Source organism: Coregonus clupeaformis, unplaced genomic scaffold (genome assembly GCF_020615455.1).
Source record: "Coregonus clupeaformis isolate EN_2021a unplaced genomic scaffold, ASM2061545v1 scaf0361, whole genome shotgun sequence".
Taxonomy (NCBI): Eukaryota; Metazoa; Chordata; class Actinopteri; order Salmoniformes; family Salmonidae; genus Coregonus; species Coregonus clupeaformis.
In genome coordinates this window covers 145502-162500 of record NW_025533816.1, presented here as the reverse complement: position 1 = coordinate 162500, position 16999 = coordinate 145502, and the positions used below count along the sequence as shown (strand labels likewise).

Sequence of the window (16999 nt, the reverse complement as noted above, 5' to 3'; positions counted from 1 at the left end):
TCCTCTTTTTTTTCTCTCTCTTCCCCTCTTTTTCTGGTCTCAGCACGTGATGGCGAAGCAATTGCTTTACAGGCAGTTTGCCCTTGGAGAATCAGAGCATAGAAACAGTGGGTTTATAACTAGAGACATAATAAATCAAATCAAATCAAATCAAATCAAATTTTATTGGTCACATGCGCCGAATACAACAAGTGCAGACATTACAGTGAAATGCTTACTTACAGCCCTTAACCAACAGTGCGTTTATTTTAAACAAAAAAAGTAAGAATAAAACAACAACAAAAAAAAGTGTTGAGAAATACAAAGAGCAGAAGTAAAATAAAGTGACAGTAGGGAGGATATATATACAGGGGGGTAACGGTGCAGAGTCAATGTGCGGGGGCACCGGCTAGTTGAGGTAGTTGAGGTAATATGTACATGTGGGTAGAGTTAAAGTGACTATGCATAAATACTTAACAGAGTAGCAGCAGCGTAAAAAGGATGGGGTGGGGGGGCAGTGCAAATAGTCCGGGTAGCCATGATTAGCTGTTCAGGAGTCTTATGGCTTGTGGGTAGAAGCTGTTGAGAAGTCTTTTGGACCTAGACTTGGCACTCCGGTACCGCTTGCCGTGCGGTAGCAGAGAGAACAGTCTATGACTAGGGTGGCTGGAGTCTTTGACAATTTTGAGGGCCTTCCTCTGACACCGCCTGGTATAGAGGTCTTGGATGGCAGGGAGCTTTGCCCCAGTGATGTACTGGGCCGTACGCACTACCCTCTGTAGTGCCTTGCGGTCAGAGGCCAAGCAGTTGCCATACCAGGCGGTGATGCAACCAGTCAGGATGCTCTCGATGGTGCAGCTGTAGAATTTTTTTGAGGATCTGAGGACCCATGCCAAATCTTTTTAGTCTCCTGAGGGGGAATAGGCTTTGTCGTGCCCTCTTCACGACTGTCTTGGTGTGCTTGGACCATGATAGTTCGTTGGTGATGTGGACACCAAGGAACTTGAAGCTCTCAACCTGTTCCACTACAGCCCCGTCGATGAGAATGGGGGCGTGCTCAGTCCTCTTTATCAATATTCAGTGGCATTCCAAACACTTTGCTTTGCATTTAAGTACAAACAAAATGGGAGGATGTAATAGTTCTTTTCTCTTTCATTCAGGTTTTTTTTTCACGGGTTCCTCTTGAAATCAAATCAGTAGTGGAATTTGTTTGGTACCTGTGCCGTGAGACTGTGGAGAGAGAGAGAGAGATTATCTTTACACGGTGGAATAACAGCACCATAGCAGGACAATTATCTTTACACAGTGGAATAACAGCACCAGTAAATTCAAAGGTCAACTCAGATAGACCGTGTAGCCATTTTTTCTTAGCAGTCTTATGGCTTTGGGATAAAAGCTGTTCAGGAGCCTGTTGGTATCAGACTTGATGCACCAGTACCGCTTGCCATGAGGAAGCAGAGAGAACAGTCTGGAGTCTTTAACGATTTTCCTTTCACACCACCTGATATAGAGGTCCTGGATGGCCGGAAGCTCAGCCCCAGTGATGTACTGGGCTGTCCGCAACATCTTCTGTAGCGCCATGTGATCGAGGTGCTCACAATGTTGCAGCTCTAGAACTTTTTGAGGATTTGAGGGCCCATGCCAAATCTTTTCAACCTCCTGAGGGGGAAGAGGCACTGTCGTGCCTTCTTGACGACTGCGTGTGTGTGTGTGGACCATTTTAAGTCTAGTGATAAGTCTAGGGACCCCGAGGAACTTGAAGCTCTCGAACCGCTCCACTGCCCCCCCCACCCCTTTTCCTGCAGTCCACAATAAAATCTTTGTCTTGCTGACATTGAGGGAGAGGTTGTTGTCCTGGCACCACACTGCCAGGTCAATGACCTCCTCCCTATAGGCTGTCTCATCATCATCGGTGATCAGGCCAACCACTGTCGTGGTCATCAGCTAACTTGATTATGGTGTTGGAGTCGTGCGTGGCAACGCAGTCGTGGGTGAACAGGGAGTACAGGAGGCGACTAAGCACACACCCCTATGGGCCCCGTGTTGAGGGTCAACGTGGCACAGACGATGTTGCCTACCCTCACTACCTGGGGTAGGCCCGTCAGGAAGTCCAGGATCCAGTTGCAGAGGGAGGTGTTCAGTCCCAGGGTCATAAGCTTGGTGACGAGATTGGAGGGGACAATGGTGTTGAACGCTGAGTTGTAGTCAATGAACATCATTCTCACATAGGTATACCTCTTATCTAGGTGGGTGAGGGCAGTGTGGAGTGCAATTGAGATCGCGTCGTCTATGGATCTGTTGGGGCTGTATGCAAATTGGAGTGGGTCTAGGGTGTCTGGGATGATGGAGTTTATGTGTGCAATACCCAGCCTCTCAAAGCACTTCATGATTACAGATGTGAGTGCTACAGGGCGGTAGTCACTGTGGCATGAAGCCTTAGATTTATTGGGAACAGGAATGATGGTAGGGAGGATTACAGACTGGCACAAGGAGAGGTTGGAAATGACTTTGAATATGCCTGCCAGCTGATCTGCACATGCTCTGAGCCAGTGACGGAGGTGGTTAGCTCTCGGAACATATTTCAATCAGCGCTAGCTGTAGCATAATCTTTGATTCTGATTAACATTTCTCAATGGAGTGAGGCACGGGTACTTCCTGTTTGAGCTTCTGCTTGCAGCTGATTTGCCGAATGGTGGACGAGGGAGGGCCTTGTATGCTTGCTTGTGGGTAGAATAACAGTGGTCTAGGACTCTATCGCCCCTAGTGGCGAAGGAGACGTGTTGATGGTGGAAGTTGGGCATCACGTGTCTTAATGACTCGGAATTAAAATCGACAAGGAAGCTATAGTTAGACCATAGTAGGACAATTAGCTTTACACAGTGGAATAACAGCACCATAGTAGGACAATTAGTTTTACACGGTGGAATACCAGCACCATAGTAGGACAATTAGCTTTACACAGTGGAATAACAGCACCATAGTAGGACAATTAGCTTTACACGGTGGAATAACAGCACCATAGTAGGACAATTAGCTTTACACGGTGGAATAACAGCACCATAGTAGGACAATTAGCTTTACACGGTGGAATAACAGCACCATAGTAGGACAATTAGCTTTACACGGTGGAATAACAGCACCATAGTAGGACAATTAGCTTTACACGGTGGAATAACAGCACCATAGTAGGACAATTAGCTTTACACGGTGGAATAACAGCACCATAGTAGGACAATTAGCTTTACACGGTGGAATAACAGCACCATAGTAGGACAATTAGCTTTACACGGTGGAATAACAGCACCATAGTAGGACAATTAGCTTTACACGGTGGAATACCAGCACCATAGTAGGACAATTAGCTTTACACGGTGGAATAACAGCACCATAGTAGGACAATTAGCTTTACACGGTGGAATAACAGCACCATAGTAGGACAATTAGCTTTACACGGTGGAATAACAGCACCATAGTAGGACAATTAGCTTTACACGGTGGAATAACAGCACCATAGTAGGACAATTAGCTTTACACGGTGGAATAACAGCACCATAGTAGGACAATTAGCTTTACACAGTGGAATAACAGCACCATAGTAGACGATTGCAACAGTCTAGGGTTTGTAACAAACCAGGGTTGTGTTCATTAGGCACCAAATGGATTTAAACAGACTGAAACAGGGAGAGACTACATGGACTTGTCCAATAAGAAATGCTCATTAACGTTTTCCATTGCAACACTTTTTTTTTGGGTGCAAGAGTTAATGAACAAGATCCAGTTCCTCTGATTTGGAAAAATTGACACCTAACCAAAGGTTCAGATTTCAAAACTGACAAATTCCTTATTCGATTTTATGTGAAATGGGCAACGAGGTCTAAAATGTTGTACTGGTTTGTACCAGTACCTAGATAGTTTGTGTGTATGTGTGTATGTACAGTATGTAATGATATGTAAGCTACGTGTGCCTTTAAAAAAAATTGATGTAGTTCTGTCCTTGAGCTGTTCTTGTCTATCAATGTTCTGTATTATGTCATGTTTCATGTTTTGTGTGGACCCCAGGAAGAGTAGCTGCTGCTTTCACAACAGCTAATGGGGATCCTAATAACATACCAAACACCAAAATGTATGTCATTGTTTACGTCTGAATATTATTGGCAGCACATTGAATATTCAGGACATATAGACAGGACCATGCGTGACAGGATATTTGTGGAAATTATTACATCCATGAACCTTGATTTATGCCATTTCACAGAGAGGTGAGAGAGAGAGAGAGAGAGAGAGAGAGAGAGAGAGAGAGAGAGAGAGAGAGAGAGAGAGAGAGAGAGAATAGGTGGGGGAGGAATGACAGACAGCCGTTGTCACTTGTTTCTGAAGTGACCGAGGAATGGAGGGAGGGAGGGAGGGATAAATGGAGGAACATGCTGATCCTCAACACGGGGACCCTCAGGGGTGCGTGCTCAGTCCCCTCCTGTACTCCCTGTTCACCCATGACTGCATGGCCAGGCACGACTCCAACACCATCATTAAGTTTGCCGACGACACAACAGTGGTAGGCCTGATCACCGACAACGATGAGACAGCCTATAGGGAGGAGGTCAGAGACCTGCCGTGTGGTGCCAGGATAACAACCTCTCCCTCAACGTGATCAAGACAAACGAGATGATTGTGGACTACAGGGAAAAAAAGAGGACTGAGCACGCCTCCATTCTCATCGACGGGGCTGTAGTGAAACAGGTTGAGAGCTTCAAGTTCCTTGGTGTCCACATCACCAACGAACTATCATGGTCCAAACACACCAAGACAGTCGTGAAGAGGGCACGACAAAGATCCTCAAAAAGTTCTACAGCTGCACCATCGAGAGCATACTGACTGGTTGCATCACCGACTGGTATGGCAACTGCTCGGCCTCTGACCCCAAGGCACTACAGAGGGTAGTGCGTACGGCCCAGTACATCACTGGGGCCAAGCTTCCTGCCATCCAGGAACTCTATACCAGGTGGTGTCAGAGGAAGGCCCTAAAAATGATCAGACTCCAGCCACCCTAGTCATAGACTGTTCTCTCTGCTACCGCACGGCAAGCGGTACCGGAGCGCCAAGTCTAGGTCCAAAAGGCTTCTTAACAGCTTCTACCCCCAAGCCATAAGACTCCTGAACAGCTAATCATGGCTACCCAGACTATTTGTATTACCCCACACCCGACCTCACCCCAACCCCCTCTTTTACGCTGCTGCTACTCTGTTTATTATTTATGCATAGTCACTTTAACTCTACCCACATGTATATTACCTCAATTACCTCGACTAACCGGTGCCCCGCACATTGAGTCTGTACCGGTACCCTCTGTATATAGACTCCCTACTGTTATTTTATTTTACTGCTGCTCTAATTATTTGCTATTTCAATTTTTTTCTTAAAAACTGCATTGTTGGTTAAGGGCTTGTAAGTAAGCATTTCACTGTAACGTCTACACCTGTTGTATTCGGCGCATGTGGCAAATAAAATTTGATTTGATTTGAGGGATGGATGGAGGGATAGAGGGATGAAGGGATGGAGGAACGGGGGGAGAGAATGGTACCCAGTGGTAACTAGCAAATTCCAAAGCCGCAAAATTGATTTTTAGATTGACTTCAGTGGTGCTTCGCCCTGTCTGCCCTGAGTCCATGTCTGTGCCCCAAATCGCACCCTATTACCTATATACAGTAGCACACTAATTTTGGTCCAATGGGCCCTGGTCATAAGTAGTGCACTAAATGGGGAAAAGGTGCCATTTGGAACGGAGCCCATTTCAACTTCTGAGGTAATTTAATGTCACGTCAAACAGACATTCGCACACACACACACACACACACACACACACACACACACACACACACACACACACACACACACACACACACACACACACACACACACACACACACACACACACACACACACACACACACACACACACACACACACACACACACACACACACACACACACATACATAATCTGAATGGGCTGTTCAAACATGATCCCACTGACCTCTGAGAGAGACAAGCAGGGTGTGTGTGTGCGTGTGTGCGTGTGTATGTGTGTGTGTGTGTGTATACGTGCACGTGTGTGTGACAATGTCCAGCAACGCAAAATGGCCCTGGTCCGAATCTCAAATGAATAGCAGTATCGTACAATATCGTACAGCTTTATTAATTTAATTTAATTTATTAGGATCCCCATTAGCCAAAGCCAATGGCGACAGCTAGTCTTACTGGGGTCCGACACATAATGAAAAAGACATTACAGACCAAAAATACTTTACAATTTACATACATTTAAAAACATGAACATGTAGTGTGTGTGTGCATCTATCAGTTACACATACATGTCAGTACACGAACACAACAAGTAGGTCACACGGGGGGGGAGAGGCGTTGTGCCGTGAGGTGTTGCTTTATTTGTTTTTTGAAATCCAGGTTTGCTGTTCCCTTGCGCTATATAAGATGGAAGGGAATTCCATGCACTCATGGCTCTGTATAATACTGTACGTTTCCTTGAATTTGTTCTGGACCTGGGGACTATGAAAAGACCCCCGGTGGCATGTCTGGTGGGGTAAGTGTGTGTGTCAGTGCTGTGTGTAAGTTGACTATGAAAACAATTTGGAATTTCCAACACATTAATGTTTCTTATAAAAACAAGAAGTGATGCAGTCAGTCTTTCCTCAACTCTCAGACAAGAAAGACTGGCATGCATAGTATTAATATTAGCCCTCTGATTACAATGAAGAGCAAGACATGCTGCTCTGTTCTGGGCCAGCTGCAGCTTAACTAGGTCTTTCTTTGCAGCACTTGACCATATGACTGGACAATAATCAAGATAAGATAAAACTAGAGCCTGCAGGACTTGCTTTGTGGAATGTGGTGTCAAAAAAGCAGAGCATCTCTTTATTACGAACAGACCACTCCCCATCTTTACAAACATTGAATCTATATGTTTTGACAATCTAAGGTAACACCAAGTAATTTAGTCTCCTCACCTTGTTCAACAGCCACACAATTCATTACCAGATTCAGCTGAGGTCTTAGTTTTAGAGATGTTCATGACCCGTTTATTAGTGGCTACCCATTCCAAAACAGACTGCAACTCTTTGTTAAGGGTTTCAGTGACTTCATTAGCTGTGGTTGCTGATGCGTATATGGTTGAATCATCAGCATACATGGACACATATGCTTTGTTTAATGCCAGTGGCAGGTTATTGGTAAAAATAGAAAAGAGTAGAGGGCCTAAAGAGCTGCCCTGTGGTACACCACACTTTACATGTTTGACATTAGAGAAGCTCCCATTAAAGAAAACCCTCTGAGTTCTATTAGATAGATAGCCCTGAATCCATGATATGGCAGTGTTATGTGGGCAGCTTGTCTCTCCCTTTTCTGTTTCCCTTCCTCCTTGTTTTGTCCCCTCTTTTTCTGTTGTATCTGTATGTGTGTTTGTCCCCTTTATGTGGGTGTGTCTGGAGTGGATCAGGGGGCGTGCTCAGGATCTGCCTCTCCTGTGCAGCTGCGGGTTGTTTCCAGTGATTCCTGCCTACGCAGCTGCATCCTATTCTCTCATCAACCTGCACTACTTATTCCTGGGCATGGCTCTCCACCGGCGCCAGATCGTTGTTCTTACCAGAGCGGTAACTTGGCTCACCAGTAAAGTTATTTTGTCTTTGTCTTCAGCCTGGCTCTCCACTCTCCTTAACCTGTCGTTTGTTTTGTCTTTAGTTTCGGACATATCTCCCAACCTGCCTGCCTTCCTGCCTGTCGGTCTGCCTGCCTGCCTGCCTGCCTGCCTGCCTCAGCCTCTCCTTCCTCCGGAGCCGACTAGCCCACTCTGTTCCTTTACTTCAGTTGTTTTTGGACTAAGACAATTTTAACTTTGATTAAATATTTTTGTTTCTTCCACTCCCTTTGTCGTGTTGTTTCTCTGAGTGCTGGGTTGAACCATAGCCTAACAGAACGATCTGGCCATGGACCCAACAGAGAAACAGCACGGGGCAAACAAAGACAGCTTCCAACAAGCTATCCAGGCTCAAGGAACGTTGCTAGGACAGCATGACCAGTTGATTCGGACTCTTGTGGAAGATAATCATCAACTGCTGAACCAGGTGACTCAGTTAACTACACACGTCTCTAAATTGTCTGTTATCAGTTCTCCATCTCTCTCTGACCCCCAGTTTGATGCACCCCAAGTTGTTTCCTCGGACACTAGGCAGGCTTCGTTCCGTCGGGAACCCCCTGTCACGTCGCCTGAACCGTTCAATGGAGAATTGGACAAGTGCCGGGGATTTTTGCTTCAGTGTGACTTGATTTTTTCGGCAGAGACCACTGTCGTTTTCTACTGATTCATCTAAGGTACATTATGTTCTGGGGCTGTTAAGAGGGAAAGCTCTGGTTTGGGCTGAGGCTGTGTGCTCAGATCAAACTTTGACTGGATTGACTTTTGCTGATTTCTCTGCTAAATTGAAGACTGTTTTTGACCATCCTGACCATGTGGGTAATTCCTCCAAGATACTTTTTAATTTGAGGCAGGGTTCTAACAGTGTGGCAGAGTACTCTATTGAGTTCTGGACGTTGGCAGCGGACTCCAAGTGGAACAATGTGGCACTTCAAGGAGCATTTCTAAACGGTTTGAATGAAGCCATTAAGGATGAACTGGCTGCTCGTGATGAGCCACATGATTTACATTCTCTCGTTTCCCTGTCCATCAAGCTAGACAATCGGTTGCGGGAGAGGCGTCGGGAGAGAGGCGATCGGCCACATCTAGGAGGACGAGTTCCCCAGCCTTCAACCACTCGAGTCTCGCCTCTCCGGAGTCGGCAGCTTCTTGTTCCTGATTCCATCCCGAGCACAGAGGAGGAACCTATGCAAGTGGGTCGAGCTCGACTACCTCCAGCAGAGCGGCAACGGCGCCTCCAGGCGGGTGAGTGCCTGTACTGTGGAGACGCCACACACATTCTGGCTACATGCCCTAAGCGGCCAAGAGACAAGGCTCGCTCGTAACGGTGGGTCTACTTGCGAGCCCAGAGTTAGATCCTGAACCCATCATTCCCCGATTACAAGTACCTGTAACCTTACGTTTCCAGAGTCATTCCCTGCCACTCTCAGCTCTCATAGACTCAGGTGCAGAAGATAACTTTATTAGCCACCAGTTCGTTACACAAGCTCGTATCCCCATGGAGCCACTACCTACCCCCATTCGGGTCACAGCCCTTGATGGGCGCCTCCTCGCGGAGATAACTCATCAAACCACCCCCCGTTTCCCCTAGTGATTTCTGGCAATCATTGTGAAAGCATTCAGCTAAGAGTTATGTCTGGCTCAGCCACCTCCCTAATCCTTGGCTTCCCCTGGTTGGCTCTTCACAACCCACAAATTGATTGGACACGTCACACCATTCTCAGTTGGAGCACTAACTGCCATTCCGAGTGCCTGAGGTCAGCGGTTCCCCCCACTAAGTGTAACCCAACTCCTCCCTCAGCTCCTCTTGATCTGTCATCTGTCCCCAAAGAATACCATGACTTAGCGGAGGTTTTCAGTAAGGACAAGGCTCTGTCTCTACCACCACATAGGCCTTATGATTGCCCTATTGAACTGCTTCCTGGTGCTCCCTTGCCCTCTAGTCGGTTATACAATCTGTCCCGACCGGAAAGAGAGGCAATGGAGCAGTACATTGGTGATTCTCTGGTCTCGGGCATAATCCGTCCCTCGTCGTCTCCTTTGGGTGTAGGTTTCTTTTTCGTGGAAAAGAAGGACAAGTCGTTACGCCCTGTATCGATTTCAGGGGTTTAAACAACATAACTGTTAAAAACAAGTATCCCCTTCCACTCATCAACTCAGCTTTTGAACCTCTGCATGGCGCCACAGTGTTTTCCAAGCTCGACCTCAGGAATGCTTATCACCTTGTCCGAATCCGAAAGGGAGATGAGTGGAAAACCGCTTTCAACACTCCACTGGGACATTTTGAGTATTTGGTCATGCCCTTTGGGCTTTCAAATGCCCCTGCGGTTTTCCAAGCCATGGTGAACGATGTTCTTAGGGATTTTTTGAACCGTTTTGTCTTTGTATACCTGGATGATATTCTTGTTTTTTCCAAGTCACCCGAGGAGCATGAGTCACACGTCCGTCAAGTCCTTCAACGGCTCTTGGAGAACAAGCTGTACGTCAAAGCAGAGAAGTGTGAGTTCCACAAACAGTCTACATCGTTCCTTGGATTCATAATTGAGAGCGGGCAGGTGAAGGCGGACCCCGAGAAGATCCGGGCAGTGACGGAATGGCCCACACCCACCACCCGTAAGCAACTTCAACGATTTTTGGGCTTTGCTAACTTCTACCGTAGATTCATTAAGGGTTTTAGTAGAGTGGTGGCACCCCTTACAAGACTCACATCTCCTAAAGTCCCTTTTCGGTGGTCCCCTGAGGCGGAGCAGGCGGTAGGGGGTTTTGAAGGAACTGTTTTCCACCTCCCCGTGTTGATACACCCCAATACCTCTCTGCAGTTTGTTGTGGAGGTGGACGCGTCGGACTCAGGTGTGGGAGCAGTCCTCTCCCAGCGCTCCCCCCACTGACCAAAAGCTTCACCCCTGTGCTTTTTTCTCCAAGAAATTGTCACCCACAGAACGGAATTACGACGTTGGAAACCGGGAACTGCTGGCGGTCAAGCTTGCACTGGAAGAATGGCGGCACTGGCTGGATGGAGCTGAACTGCCGTTTGTGGTCTGGACTGACCACAAAAACTTGGCTTACATCCAAGCCACTAAGAGACTCAACTCACGCCAAGCCAGATGGGCCCTGTTTTTTAGTAGGTTTAACTTTATTCTTACATACAGACCGGGGGTCAAGAAATGTTAAACCAGATGCTTTGTCCCGCCAGTTTGCTGACCCTTCGGAGACCAGCGAGCCTGAGGCAGTCCTGCCTTCCTCATGCGTCGTGGCGGCTGTTCAGTGGGAGATCGAGTCTCTTGTGAAGACTGCACTTGCCACGGACCCGGGACCGGGTGATGGACCTCCCAACCTACTCTTTGTTCCCGAGACGGTCCGGTCTCAGGTGTTGCAGTGGATTCACACCTCCCCGTTTTGCTGGTCACCCTGGGATGAGACGCACGTTGACGCTGCTTAGGAGACATTTTTGGTGGCCTTCAATGGAAACTGACGTTCGGGCTTTTGTGGCAGCCTGTTCAACCTGTGCTCGGGGCAAAGCCTCCCATCAGTCCCCTTCGGGGCTGCTGCTACCCCTCCCAGTTCCCAGCCGTCCCTGGTCCCACATTGCCATGGATTTTGTCACCGGCCTACCCAAGTCTGAAGGTAATGATACTATACTTACCATTGTGGACAGATTCTCTAAATCTGTCCACTATATAGCATTACCAAAATTACCGTCTGCCAGTGAGACAGCGGACCTCCTAGTCCAACATGTATTCCGTCCCCATGGAATACCTGTGGACATCGTATCTGATAGAGGCCCACAGTTTACTTCCCGTGTTTGGAAGGTTTTCTGTTCTGCTTTGGGTGCTTCCGTTAGTCTGTCCTCAGGGTTTCATCCCCAGACCAACGGTCAAACAGAAAGAGCCAATCAAAACCTCGAAGCAACCCTTCGTTGTGTGGCTGCTCAACATCCATCATCCTGGGCCAAACATCTGCCCTGGATAGAGTACGCCCACAACTCCCTCACCGCCTCTGCCACCGGTCTTTCACCCTTCGAGGTTACCATGGGTTATCAACCCCCCTCTGTTTCCTGCTCAGGAGAAGGAATTGGCTGTTCCTTCGGTTCAGGAGAACCTCCGCCGCTGCCAGAGAGTGTGGAGCGACGCTCGGGAAGCATTGCTTCGGACCACCGACAGGAACAAGACTACAGCGGATAGGAGCAGGACTCCCGCACCTGTGTTTCATCCTGGTCAAGAGGTTTGGCTGTCATCTAAGAACGTACCTCTTCGTACCAAATCACGCAAGCTGTCTCCTCGGTACCTGGGTCCGTTTGTGGTGGAGTCCATCATTAACCCCGCTGCGGTTCGTTTGAAGTTGCCTTCAGCCATGAAGATACACCCTACTTTCCACGTCTCCCAACTGAAACCTGTGTCCTCCAGCCTTTTGTGTCCGCCGGCTGATCCACCTCCACCTGTTCGCCTCATTGACGACCATCCGGCCTACACCGTCAGTAGGCTCCTGGACTCTCGGAGGCGGGGTAGGGGTCTCCAATACCTAGTCGATTGGGAAGGTTATGGACCAGAGGAGAGGTCTTGGGTCCCTAAGCGTTTTGTGTTGGATCCTCAGCTGATCACGGACTTCCATCACGACAACCCTGACAGGCCTGGTGGGTCGCCAGGTGGCGACCATTGAGGGGGGGTACTGTTATGTGGGCAGCTTGTCTCTCCCTTTTCTGTTTCCCCTTCCTCCTTGTTTTGTCCCCTCTTTTTCTGTTGTATCTGTATGTGTGTTTGTCCCCTTTATGTGGGTGTGTCTGGAGTGGATCAGGGGCGTGCTCAGGATCTGCCTCTCCTGTGCAGCTGCGGGTTGTTTCCAGTGATTCCTGCCTACGCAGCTGCATCCTATTCTCTCATCAACCTGCACTACTTATTCCTGGGCATGGCTCTCCACCGGCGCCAGATCGTTGTTCTTACCAGAGCGGTAACTTGGCTCACCAGTAAAGTTATTTAGTCTTTGTCTTCAGCCTGGCTCTCCACTCTCCTTAACCTGTCGTTTGTTTTGTCTTTAGTTTCGGACATATCTCCCAACCTGCCTGCCTTCCTGCCTGTCGGTCTGCCTGCCTGCCTGCCTGCCTGCCTGCCTGCCTGCCTGCCTGCCTGCCTGCCTGCCTGCCTGCCTCAGCCTCTCCTTCCTCCGGAGCCGACTAGCCCACTCTGTTCCTTTACTTCAGTTGTTTTTGGACTAAGACAATTTTTACTTTGATTAAATATTTTTGTTTCTTCCACTCCCTTTGTCGTGTTGTTTCTCTGAGTGCTGGGTTGAACCATAGCCTAACAGATTGGCCCAAACGCATTAAGAAGGAAAGAAATTCCACAAATTAACTTTTAACAAGGCACACCTGTTAACTGAAATGCATACCAGGTGACTACCTCATGAAGCTGGTTGAGAGAATGCCAAGAGTGTGCAAAGCTTTCATCAAGTCAAAGGGTGGCTATTTTGAAGAATCCCAAATATAAAATATATTTTGATTTGTTTAACACTTTTTTGGTTACTACATGATTCCATATGTGTTATTTCCTAGTTTTGATGTCTTCACTATTATTCTACAAAGTAGAAAATAGTAAAAATAAAGAAAAACCCTTGAATGAGTAGGTGTGTCCAAACCTTTGACTGGTACTGTACATTCAGCAGTCCATTCATCAGTTGGTGTGTGTAAGCGTGTGTGTGTGCTGTGGGGTTGAAGCTACGAACTCATAGGCTTGGCTCTGTCATCCCTTGCAGGCTGCCACTCGTCTGTCTGGTCTGTGAGTCTGTTTGATCTGTTAGCTCTTCATCTGCTCATCTTCACTGGCTGCCTTAGCGCCCAGCTTAGCCCTAAATGAGACGCATTCCGCTCCACTCTATTGCTCCGCTCGCGCTCTACGGGCGTAAAGACACACACACACACACACACACACACACACACACACACACACACACACACACACACACATACACACACACACATATTCACACACATTCACACACATACACACACAAAGACAACTGAAAATCAAAACACTTCCTGGTTGCACCCCAAATGACAACTTATTCCCTATTTAGGGCACTACATAGGGCTCTGGTCAAAGGTAGTGCACTACAGAGGGAATAGGGTCTATGGGCTCTGGTCAAAAGTAGTGCACTACATAGGGAATAGGGTCTATGGGCTCTGGTCAAAAGTAGTGCACTACAGAGGGAATAGGGTCTATGGGCTCTGGTCAAAAGTAGTGCACTACAGAGGGAATAGGGTCTATGGGCTCTGGTCAAAAGTAGTGCACTACATAGGGAATAGGGTCTATGGGCTCTGGTCAAAAGTAGTGCACTACAGAGGGAATAGGGTCTATGGGCTCTGGTCAAAAGTAGTGCACTACATTGGGCAGGGATCATCAACTAGATTCAGCCGCAGGATGATTTTTTCTTGAGCGGATGGTCAGGGTGTGGAACATAATTGCAAATTGACCGCAAGAAGCCCAAACAGATATAATACTTGACTAAAACATAATCATTTCAAACCTTGCTTACATTTGTATATGATCACCTGTCTCTCTATTATGTGTGGTAATACTTGGGAACAGATTTCCAAAATTAAAATTACTTGGAGCTGATTTGCTGGTGTTTTTACAGTATTTTATGTCCAACAATAAATAAATAAATATTAATTATTGTTTTTGCTCAGAAAACTTGGGGGGGCCAAATAAAATCCGTTGGGGAACCCTGATGCAGGGAATAGAGTGATATTAGGGATTCAACTTATGTGTAGGACAACTAGAGGGAAGCTCAGCAGGGGTAATCTTCTGTCTGTGTGGAAAATGGATCCACCATTTGATTATAAACACCTCAGGAAATACACTGTCAATGCACATTGTAGTCTCCACATTTCAAATTCTATGACATCTAAATACTGCATTTAGCTTTTAAACCCCATGGTTATTATTGCCATCATCATGTCCATCCTGCAGACACATTAAGCATGTTAACTTGTGGACCAGGAAGACCAGCAGTCACTAAGGCAAGCCTCACTCAGCTAATTGGAATCCAAATAAAGAGATGTTGAATTTGGCTCTACGAAGCCTCGTCTTCATTACACAGACTAAACTAACAGGACAAATAGGGACATAAGTGGACAGAGATCTTAGAGATAAAGAGATATCTCAGAGATATTCTGGATGGATATAACCCACACACAGAGAGATCTTAATGTGATCTAATTTTAGCCCGTCATTAGGATGATCAAACAGAGAGAGGAACTACTCAAAGGTCATGGGGTCATTGTGAGTCTCTGTGTGTGTGTGTGTGTGTGTGTGTGTGTGTGTGTGTGTGTGTGTGTGTGTGTGTGTGTGTGTGTGTGTGTGTGTGTGTGTGTGTGTGTGTGTGTGTGTCGTTAGACTCTGCGGTATCACATGGCTATGGAAAGGGAATATAGCCTAGCAGCCAACCAAAAAAACGGAGGCAGGCAGAGAGCTCTGCGGAACTGTGGAATGTCTGTCTGGTGTTTGCATGGGGACAGTCTGTTGGCATTAGCTTGTCAAGCAGCCTCTTGCTTTGTACACAGATGACCCATTCCCATAGAGGATTTACCCCAGTGTTTTCCCCAGAAGGCTCAGACTTTTCTGATTACATCTACGCGGGCCAGCACGCCTGTCTCTCTGGGCCATGGCTCCGGCAGACCTGCTGGAACTTGAAGCCAAGGCCCTGGCCACTGGTACTTTTCAGTTGGCCAGGCCAGGCCAGGCTCAGGTTGACTTTTCTGCTGGCTAACTGTGAACTTTAAAACCTTCTCACAAAGTAACTGTCTTGACGATGCAGAGGTTGTTGATTCTGCTCTTTACAATTCCTCACTGTCAGCCCTAGATATGGAAACACCATGTCCCTAGTATAACATCAGCCCTAGATATGGAAACACCATGTCCCCAGTATAACATCAGCCCTAGATATGGAAACACCATGTCCCCAGTATAACATCAGCCCTAGATATGGAAACACCATGTCCCCAGTATAACATCAGCCCTAGATATGGAAACACCATGTCCCTAGTATAACATCAGCCCTAGATATGGAAACACCATGTCCCCAGTATAACATCAGCCCTAGATATGGAAACACCATGTCCCTAGTATAACATCAGCCCTAGATATGGAAACACCATGTCCCCAGTATAACATCAGCCCTAGATATGGAAACACCATGTCCCCAGTATAACATCAGCCCTAGATATGGAAACACCATGTCCCTAGTATAACATCAGCCCTAGATATGGAAACACCATGTCCCCAGTATAACATCAGCCCTAGATATGGAAACACCATGTCCCCAGTATAACATCAGCCCTAGATATGGAAACACCATGTCCCCAGTATAACATCAGCCCTAGATATGGAAACACCATGTCCCTAGTATAACATAAGGCTGTATACACTAGTGGAACTCTGGTGTTACAATGGAAAAACAGCAAGACTGGAATTCAATAAAGCCATCCATAGCAATGTTTACACTGTGTCTTTATGGCAGTGTGTGATTTTATTTGACAATGGGAAAAAGAGCTACATTGTTAATAACACACTACCAGTTTGAGCCGATAGACTATCCACAGTGGTGAATTCTGAGACTGAGATATTTGTCCTTCAACGTCTACTTCATACATGTTTAGTAATAAAACAGATCACATATTCTGCTAATCTTGGGTCTATAATGCAGTATAAAAGGTTGCAGTGCCAGTTTTCATTTCAGTTCTCTCTTATCCAGAGCGTCTTACAGGAGCAATTAGGGCTAAGTGCCTTGCTCAAGGGCACATCAACAGATTTTTCATCTAGTCAGCTCAGGGATTCAAACCAGCGATCTTTGGGTTACTGGTCCAACTCTCTTAACGCGCTAGGCTACCTGCCATCGCTGCCTGCCGCCCCTCAAGCCGTATTGTGGAAGTTCAGCGCTATTGCCTGATTGAAATTTAAAGGTCTTGTTCCCGCGTTCGCGGAGACTGCATTCACGGTAAACGCTGTATATGAACTTCCACCCTATGGATTGAAGCCCCGCACCAGACCACCGCATCCACTGTTCAAATACTAGCCTATTTAGGGTATTTCAATTATTTTCTAAGATATTTTGACGTTTTTTTGTTTTATTTTACAAATGTGGAAAGTTTGGCATGTATTTGAAAATACTCAAATACACGGACTCAAATACACTCCCATGCATTTAACGCAGGTATTTAAAAATAGTATTTGAAATAAGTATTTAAAAATACTTTCAAATAGGAGGCTATTTATAGGAAATTAATTTAAATAGAAGTAGTTGATTTGGGCCACATTATTTGAAAATA

The 16999-nt window shown here is 46.7% G+C and overlaps 1 protein-coding gene across 2 annotated transcripts in view; it reads right to left on the bottom strand.

Moving 5' to 3' along the window:
• LOC121531561 (potassium voltage-gated channel subfamily D member 2-like) overlaps positions 1 to 16999 on the bottom strand; it is a 147680-nt gene that overhangs the window by 44789 nt on the left and 85892 nt on the right. The gene's annotated exons all lie outside the window — the stretch shown is intronic.